Here is a 7,853-nt window from a genome sequence, read left to right as displayed (position 1 = left end):
AGCCTGTAATAGAACTGCGGTTGCTCAAGCTGGATTCTCCAAATGAGAGACTGCACAGAACTGTGGCTTCAGATACCCAAAGGAATTGCTTTTTAATTCTTTTCCCAAGGATGTGGAGAGAACTGCTCTGAAGCTGCTAAAAGTTGCAGTGCTGCCTCCAGTTACCTGGGAATGATGAAGTCCATTCCTGACATAAAACTGTTGTCGCTGCTTTTGAACCAGGGGGGTGATGGGTCTGCGTGTGTCACACAGCCATTGCACACCACTGCACAAACACTGTCTGATCTGTGGGTTTCCATTTCAGATTCCTCTGTCCTGTTCGTGCACCAAGCAGCTTGAACCCACAGTGACATTTCAATCACTCACTCACAGGAGCAAACCCTCAGTCATCCATCTAAATCCACTGCATTCCCTCAGCACCAGGAGAGTGCCAGAGGAGCCTGATCTCAGCCTTCAGGCCTGTTTGGTATTTCTATCAGCTTTTATTAGCAGTGAACAAGAAAGCCACATGGATCAAAACAAGCTTTTCCAGGGTATTTCTTTTACTGTTATGGTAAAAGAACGCTTTGTCTCTATGAAGTGATTATTTATACAGGTCAGTTTTGCAGGCAAAAGGAAAGTCCCTGGCTTGAGAAGATTACAAGGTAGCTGGGACAAAAACAGAGTGCAAAGACCACAGTTTGAGAGAGATGGAAATACTGAAGTATAACTAAGAGGAAGAAGGAAGTGTCTTTAAAAGAAAAAGGTATCAAGTTTTGTGAAGTGTCTGTAGCCATTTATTTATGCTTTTAAGGGGGTGTGTTGCACTTCTGGGGCTCAATATGCAAGTTGGAGCAGAATGGGAAAATATTTATTCATGTTTCATGTATTCATGCCCCTTTGCATGCTCGTAGTTTCTGCAGCAAGTGCATCATGACAGTCCCACTGACCAATATACAACTTGAGGAAAAGTAGCTGGAAAGCTGCCTGATGGAAAAGGACCTGGGAGTGCTGGTCAACAGCAGCTGAACATGAGCCAGTGTGTGTGCTCAGGTGGCCAAGAAGGCCAATGGAATCCTGGCCTGTATCAGAAGCAGTGTGGTCACGGGGACAGGGCAGTGATTGTCCCCCTGTGCTGGGCACTGGTGAGGCCACACCTCAAACCACGTGTTCAGTTTTTGGCCTCTCACTACGGGAAAGACATTGAGGTACTGGGGTGTGTCCAGAGAAGGATAACAATGCTGGAGAAGGGTTTGGAGCACAGGTCTGATGAGGAGCAGCTCAGGGATCTGGGGTTGTCAGCCAGGAGAAGAGGAGGCTCAGGGGAGATTTGTCTCTACAACTCCCTGATAGGAGGTTGTAGCCAGGTGGGGGTCAGCCTCTTCTCCCAGGTAACAAGTGACAGGACAAGAGGAAATGGCCTCAAGTCGTGGCATGGAAAGTTTAGATTGGATATTAGGAAAAATTTCTTCACAGAAGGAGAGGCCAATCACTGGAACAGGCTGCCCAGGGAAGTGGTGAAGTCACCATCCCTGCAAGTGTTCAGAAAACATGTAGATGTAGCACATGAGAACATGGTTTGTGAACATGGCAGTGATGGGTAAGTTGTTGGATTCAACAATCTTAGAGATCTTTTCCAAACTTAACGAGTCTATGATTCTATTATTTCATATTGTGCACTATTAAGACTCCCAAAATGTTCCACAAACTTTCAGGCACTTGAACTTCAGCGCAGCCTGGAACAAGACTCATGGGTACAGTCAGCCTATACGAAGAATAGGTTGATTTTAAGAAGATCATGTGACAGTGTCCCAGAAGAGCTCAGTGCAGAATTTGGGGTGCTGACTCCATGCCCTGAGCTGCAGCTTCTCCAGCAACAGGTCCCTGCCCCAGTGTGACCTCAGCAGTGTTACTCATGCAGCCACCCCTGTTCTCTGTTTCAACTTGTTACCATGAGTGTTAAAAGGCCTTTTAAATGAATCATTGCTACTTTTCCTCTTTGAACAAGTCATAGTGGTAAAATTATATAAAATACTGAAAAAGCAGTGTGGTGAACATGCCTCAGTAAACTGTACACCAAGGTTTCTTGACATCCTATTTAGGAGAGGCATAAAGATCACCCCTTTCAAGAGGGACAGCAGATGAAAAACCCAGCTTTTACTCTCCTCATAATTTCCTCCAGAAAAAAACCTGGGTCAGTTATTGATATTTCAGTAAAAAGTGGCGAGGGTGAGGCTTTTTTCTGGCAGAATCTGTGTGAACTGTGACCTGCTGATACACACGAGCCTGCTCAGAGCAACCCCTTCAACAGCCTTGGGTGTGGGTCTGCAGAGCTCTGAACATCCAGTTCTGCTCCAGGTCGTGGAACTTGAATTCTAGGGAAGTGTGTGGGGTTTTGAAATCTAAACTGGCAGTCAGTAGTTTCAAATGGACAAAACCTATATTTGTAGGGACAGTAGAGGAGACTGCACTGCTGGCAGTGATCTGAGCTGGGTGACTGTGACAGCCTTTGCTCAGCTGAAATCACAGAAAATACTCTGTCATTGCCTTTGCCACTGTGTTCCTACATGGCCACAAGAGGCACAGCCCCTGAGAGCCACCACTGCCTGATTGCTTAGGGGAAAACGTTTCTAATTTTATTTAGGAATTATTTAATTTATTAAATAAATTAAAAAAAAAACCACAAAAGAAAAACAAACAAAAAAAGCCCCTAAAGCCTGTATTTTTTAGGAAAAAAATTGTTTTACATTATTTAAGCTCACAGAGCTATCAGAAGAATAAAGCACTTTTTCAGATGAGCACATTTTCCCATGAGTGTAAAAATGAACTTTATAACGAAGTGTAAAGTACTTTTAAGATGAGCCTATTCGCAGATAAGTATAAAAAAGAACCCTTTAGCAAAAACTGTGCCTAGTGAACTACAGGCGCAAATTCTATTTGTTTTCCTGTACTGAAGCAGCCCGGTGTTGGGGGACCACTGGAGACGGGGCTCTCTGAGGGAGAGGGGGGCTCCGGGGGTCGCGGGGCTGCCCTTGGCGCAGCCCCCAGCAGATGGCAATGCAGGAACACCTGTAGCCCGTCCAGCGAGGCGAGAGCTGGGGCTGAGATCGCTGAGATCGCTGCTCCTTGGAAAACGCACCGCCTTAGAAATCCTGCTCGGTGTTTTTAGCGTTAAATACAAATAATTTTCACTATCAGCAAGTTGTTTACTTTTATTTTAGGTTTTTTTTTTTTTTAAAGTAGGATTTAGGCGTACGGGCTTGTAGCACTGACCTGTGGCATTGGGTTTTTTGTCCCAGATCCAAAACCTTAGGGGTCACCTGTGAAGATCAGAATAATTTACATTTGAAAAGATCTCCAAGATCATGAAGTTCAACTCTAAAACCAGCACTGACAAGGCCATCACTAAACCATGTCCCCAAGTGCCACATCTACATGTTCTTTAACTATCTCCAGGGAGGGTGACTCCACTACTTCCCAGTCTGTTCCAGTGCTTCACAACCCTTTCCATGAAGAAATTTCCCCTAATACCCAATCTAAACCTCCCCTGGTAAAACTTTTGAGGCCATTTTCTCTCATCGTGTAACTTGTTACTTGGGAGAAGAGACTGACCCCACCTCCTGTCAGGGAGTTGTAGAGAGTGAGAAGGTCCCCCCGAGCCTCCTTTTTTATTACAATTTGTGTACACACACACACACACACATATATATAAAAAGATATAAATAACATATATAAAAATATATAAATATTCATATGTCACATAAATTAAAATGTGTCATGTTATATTTATCTGTATATATCCATACACACACACACATATAAAATGTCACTTAAGAACTCCACTCACACCACTTTCTCCTGTATTCTCTTCTTGCATCTTCCATCTGTGTGCAAGGCCACACTGTTTCCAGGCCAGGAATAAATCTTTAAACAGATCAGAATCTTTACCTTGATCACAGTCTCGCAATAAAATAGGCAAAGAAGGTATTTTACTTCAACAAAGCATTCCTGTGTATCACACCAGGGAAAATAATTTTAATGACAATTTAAAAGAGAATACATCTCTCTAAGAAAACCCTGAAGGTCAAGGCATTTTCCAAGCAGAATGACTCACTGCTTTCCCTGTGCTTGTAGAGGAAAATGGATGGAGTAAAACTTTCAGAAAAATTTAGAGCATTAAAAGCATCTCCTGGCACACTTCGCCTTTTTTGCTGAACAAACACCCACCAAAAAACCACCTAAAACAAATAAAACCTCTCCCAAACCCAAACCAAAACCCAACAAATGCCCCTCCACATTCTAAAGCCAATAAAAAAACCTCGATATGGAAGATATTTGAGCTTGTTAAGAAATTAATGAAAAAAGTTTGATTGCACCAAAAATGTGGCAAAAAAACTTCTTTCCCCCTCGTATCACAACTGAAAAACCTGCACCTGGCACAGAAGTGGCCCTTTCTTGAAAGGCCAGTGGTGGTGAGCTGAAATCACAGCTGAGGTGCCAGAACACTGCCCTGGGCACCATAAACAAGGGTTGGTTCAGGTGGCTCCAGAGGAAAAGATGGAAAGGCTGAGAGGTTCACTTACATGTGTGTAAACACAGCGTAACTTTACTTACTACAGCCAAGGATTCCAAGTTACCTGCAATCAATATGGTTTCTCTCATCTCCATGTGCTTCTATCACTGCTTGGACTCTGCTTCAAATGGTGCAATAAAAACCTTCAGGAAGGAAATGTGTATGATGCAAAAATACACTGTGTTGTCTCTTCAAAAGTGTCACAGGCCTCAAACCACACAGGAATATTTTAGCATTGATCTGTGTTCTGCATTTACTGCTTAGAAAAGCAGCAGTTCTTGCTATTTCAGAACCACCAGCAAATATTTCAAATCTGTCTCTATTATATTGAATCACTGTGGGAACAGCAGGGTTAAACAGTTCCAGAGCAATAACAAAAAGCATTGAGTAGTATAAGCCCTGTAAAATGTGCAAACATCCTGGTAAATACTAAAATAATACACATTTTACAAAGTTCTTTAAAAAATCCTTTTCATATAGGAAGGCTACAAGAACAAATAGGAGAAAATAAACACTTGCAATACCTTCTATTAGTAAAGATTTAAATCAGTTTTGATTATTGTGAGGCAGCTTGTTCATAAAATAAAAATATCTTCAGGGAAAAATATCACATATTAAATGATTCTGAGTATAGCAGTGAAAAACACAAGAAACAAAAGATGAATTCAGACTGGAAACCAGGCACATATTTTACCAGTGAGGAAACAGATTCTCTGTCTCATGATGATGTTTTTCTGACAGATGTGCTCGAACCAAACAGCCCTGGATTGTAAATAGTTTTGAGACTCGACATCTAAAATCAGAACACTGGGGATCTATTGCCCCTGGCTCTTTTGGAAGGCACTTTTTACACAAAACAGAGATGGCAGGACATGAAAATCCTGGTGACTCACACAGTAAATGTTAAAGCAGGAGCTCTGGCTACTTGTGCAATGGAGTTGTCAGTGGATCCTAGAGAGGGGACAGCATAGAGGGAGAGTATTTTGCAAATAGAATAAAGAAAAAGGATATTATGGCTCTTTGAAGTGTCCTTGAGTTAAAAGAAACTACTGTAAGATTTCAAGAATGTTCCCATTTTCAAGACTCAATTCCCTAAGGACAGATAAGTGTGATGGGAATGTTCCTGTAATGATGGGAGCAGCCCCTTTAAATGCCCTTAGCAGGGAAGGCTGCTTGGAGCAGATGAAGTTGTGAGGCTGCATTTTTAATCTTTGGTATTTTAACAGAACTGATCCATACTGGTATATTTAATGGGATTTGCACAAAGCTTTAGAACATTCAAAAACTGTTGCTCTGTGAGACTTTACATTTTAGCCTAGATGTTTTAGTTTCACTTCACCTGAGCATGATCCTAGATGGGGGTGTTATTTTGCAATTACAGTTTTTAAATAGCCACCTGAAGGTTCAGTGATAGGTTCTGCTTGGCTTCTTCAGCCGAGATAAAAATGGTACCAGCACTCTGATTTCTTTTAATGCTGTTCCTGGAAATACAAGGTGTGGAGGGAAAGAATTAAGACAAATACTTTATTCAGATCAAAATTTACTCCAGCATCTCACACCCTCAAACAAAGAGATCAGAGGTGATGTTATTTATGGTTTCCCAATGCAAAGAAACCAGTCATTATCCTTTGCTAATGGGTTTAGAATAAGACAGGTATTTATGGATGCAGCAACTGCTAATCTTACTTCAATGAGGAATTCTTAATTTTACCTCCTCAGAAGAAGGCTTCAAACAGAGAGACAGGGAATAGGTTTTGGCCAAGGGTAGGATAATTTCTCTCTTAACAGGGCAGGTGACATTCTTTCCAATTATTATAACAATTAGGTGTGTCAAAGAAGGTCTGTTACTCACTGAAGGAGCAAAACAGCAATTCAGTTGTAGCTTCTGGGCTTTTCTCTGTACTTGGTAGTTAAACCGAATCATTAGCTCTCCTATAAAACCAGCACCCTGTTTATTCACTGCTTTTTTGCAGTAAAATAATGCAGCACTGAAGCTACAGAGCTGGCAATGGATATGACAGTGACATTCAAAGAAAACAGATGCCACAAAGCCTGGATCATCAGAGGGGATGTATATCTGAGATGAATGTTTACAAAGTGCTGCTGGGAAAAAAAAAGCCAACAGATTTGCATCAGCCACATCAAATCTGATCTGTTCTTCACTGTCTGACCATCTAACAAGATGAGATCACACACTTCATCCCATTCCAGGGCTGTTCCTCCTGGAGCTGGCTGTGTCTCAGCTTCCACACACCCAGGTTAGCAGCATAGCACCCTCTGTATGGGCAAGCTGCAAATGCTCTGAGGGCAAGATCCGCTTTGAGACTCCAGAGACTCCAAGGCTGTTTGGCTCAAGCCTCATGCTGACTCCAGAAAAGAGTAAGGAATAATGATGCTGGACTCAGTTGTGGGTTACCCTTCCCTCCGTAGCAGACATCCCCATACTGCTCGAGTGCCTCTGAAGCTCCCACAGGCAGCACAAACCACCCACAGGGTGCTTCTTTGCTCTCTCCAGCAGCCACCCACAGAGATGCTCTCCTGCTGCATCCCTCATCCCCTGGCCTGAATTCCTCTCCATTTCCTATGGTGGAATCCAGCCCTGTAAGCTGATGTTCCTTATGGCCACAAAGAGGATCAAATAGTATGTTGAGCCCCTGTGCACAGATGAGCAGGACAATGAGACTCCTGAGTGTGCACAGTTTAAAATAGAAAACCATGTCACGATCCTTGTGGAGAAACAGCCTCTTCCCCCACAACACAGAGCAAAACAGCTCCTACTGAGGAACCTCCCCATTTTCCAAAAGGAGGGGCAGCAACAAGCAGCCAGGGGTTCCAAACCTGCCTGTTGGGGTTTTGCCCTCCTGCACAGCAACTCTGCCAACAGAGCTGGTTCCAGTGAAGTTAGCTGGGGTGATGATCTACCTAGCAGGAGTTAAAGTAGAGCCCTATACAATGTTTTCCTTAATGAATGCATCCAGGGCAACTTGAGCTTTTTTAAGACCAATTCGCCCTTAATACCCTTCAGCATTTAATAAAATATTTCTCTGAGTCCCTAAAGCTGCTACTTTAAAGAGGAGATATCTCCGTGTGGGGTATGCACGGGCACCCTGACGAACTTCCCACAGCTCAGGTCCTCGTTCTGAGAAATTTGTCTTGCTGTGTTTTGCAAAGAAGGAAGAGGAAACTGTCTACTGGTTTTATTATCTGTTTATTTCTTTTGGGGGAATTTGTCTTTATGATTATACTTAATCTCTGTGGGTGGGGAACAAAATATTTAAGTTAGTTAATGACCTTTTTGTCC

This window comes from Corapipo altera, unplaced genomic scaffold (assembly GCF_003945725.1).
Source record: "Corapipo altera isolate COAL_440 unplaced genomic scaffold, ASM394572v1 95, whole genome shotgun sequence".
Taxonomy (NCBI): domain Eukaryota; kingdom Metazoa; phylum Chordata; class Aves; order Passeriformes; family Pipridae; genus Corapipo; species Corapipo altera.
This window is presented reverse-complemented; position numbering follows the sequence as displayed.